Raw genomic sequence first — 1,832 nt, 5'->3', positions numbered from 1 at the left:
TTTTGGTTACCTTGGAATTCTATTTTAGCACAGTGCATAGAGTAGTTTTGGTAGGATTTCAAAGAGAGTGTCAATCTCTCTCTTTCTTAGATAGCCATGAAATTTTATATTGTCTATAGACCATGTTTTTGCTTGTGGCTTTTCTTAATTCTTTCAACTTTGCAGACTTGCTGATGTGGTTCATTGTATATGGTTTGCCAATCGTTGTCCTCGTGCCTGCTTTGTATTTGAGTCATGCACTTTCGTTTAGAATGGCCACCATTTGGGCATTCTCAGAGGCTTTTCAAGTAACATAAATCAACCTCTTGAGAAAGAGGACGGGGGAGGATAAGAGGAGCACTTTTGACCTCGTAGGAGCAATCCCAAGAGACCTCATTAAATTAAGAACTTGTCTTGAACTAAATTAAGATTTAGAGAGAGAGAGAGAGAGAGAGAGAGAGAGAGAGAGGAAGAGGAAGAGAATTTTAACGTTGTAGGAAACCATTCCAAGAGACCTTAAAGGTCTGTCGAGTGGACGTTGACATTTGACTTGTCCATGAAAGACGAGCGAAGAGCTAGGCCGTTTCTCTCTCATCACCTCACGCCCACCACTACCACCACCATCATGCTTGCATTATGGAAGCCTGCTAGCTACTCTAACACGCTGTCCTCACCACTCTGCCCTACACCTAATTACCCGCTCCGGGTCACTATAAAAGATAGAGAGAAAATACATCCATTCGCAGTCATCGATCAGCGCTGGTCAGGGGCAGCTGCTGATCGCTTACGTTCTCACGGAATCCGGTCCTTCTTCCGCTAGCCCTTGTTGCCTCTATCTTCTTTAGCATCCAAGCCAGCTACAACCCCAAGGACGGCTCCTACTCCTCCGAGCCTGCCAAGGATGAGGAGTACACAAAGCCCCACTACAAGGATCCCTCTTCCTCCCCTCCTACTCATTATGACCCCAAGCCCTACTACTACTACAAGCCCAAACCTAAACCTTCCTACTACTACATCAAGCGTAAGCCCTACTACTACAAGCCCAAGCCCAAGCCCTATTACTACTACAAACCCAAGGCCTACTACAAGCCGAAGCCCGTGTACTACAAGCCCAATCCCTCCTACAAGCGTAAGCCTTACTACTAGAAACCAAAGCCCTACTACAAGCCAGAGCCTGTGTACTACAAAGCCAAAGCCTTACTACAAACCCAAGCCCACTTACAAGCCCAAGCCCATTTAGAAACCCCCTTACTATGACCCCTCTCCCATTTACAAATCTCCCCCTCCCCCCAAATACTATGACCCCTCGCCCATGTACAAGTCTCCACCACCTCCCACATACTACGAGCCCTCTCCTATTTACAAGTCTCCACCACCCCCCACTTACTATGATCCCTCACCCATCTACAAGTCTCCACCTCCCCCAACATATGTCGTGGATCCTTCTCCCATTTACAAGTCTCCCCCACCACCCACCTATGAGGAGTCTCCTCCGGCCTATAGCTCTCCTCCCGCTGTTGTCTATGATCCTCCCTACTCTACACCTTCTCCAATCTATTCCCCACCTCCCCCATGATACTAAGGTTATGCAACAAAATCATTATGCAGCACATGACTTCACAATGGTATAAACCAAAAGTTTCTTAAAGACAACTTTTTTCCACCAAACTTGTGCTCTTCCATGTGCTCTTGTCACTGGAATTTGTTTTGGACTTTTACTTTTGTTGTTCTTATTTCATGAAACATGTAGTAGGTCATGTAAGTTACAATGTCTTTACCACACTAAATCGCTGACCTAAGTTGCCAACTTATAAAATTCTTTGTAAATAAAACCACAAGAGAATCTTCAACTT

General features: G+C 45.4%; 1 pseudogene; it reads left to right on the top strand.

The window, feature by feature from the left end:
* Window positions 1-759: 759 nt before the first annotated feature.
* Window positions 760-1,555, top strand: LOC147446231 (uncharacterized; annotated as a pseudogene).
* Window positions 1,556-1,832: the final 277 nt, after the last annotated feature.

This window comes from Adiantum capillus-veneris, chromosome 12, assembly GCF_014529385.1.
Source record: "Adiantum capillus-veneris isolate H3 chromosome 12, ASM1452938v2, whole genome shotgun sequence".
Lineage (NCBI taxonomy): Eukaryota > Viridiplantae > Streptophyta > Polypodiopsida > Polypodiales > Pteridaceae > Adiantum > Adiantum capillus-veneris.
Note: the sequence above shows the minus strand (reverse complement) of the source record. Positions and strands in the feature narration are given on the sequence as shown.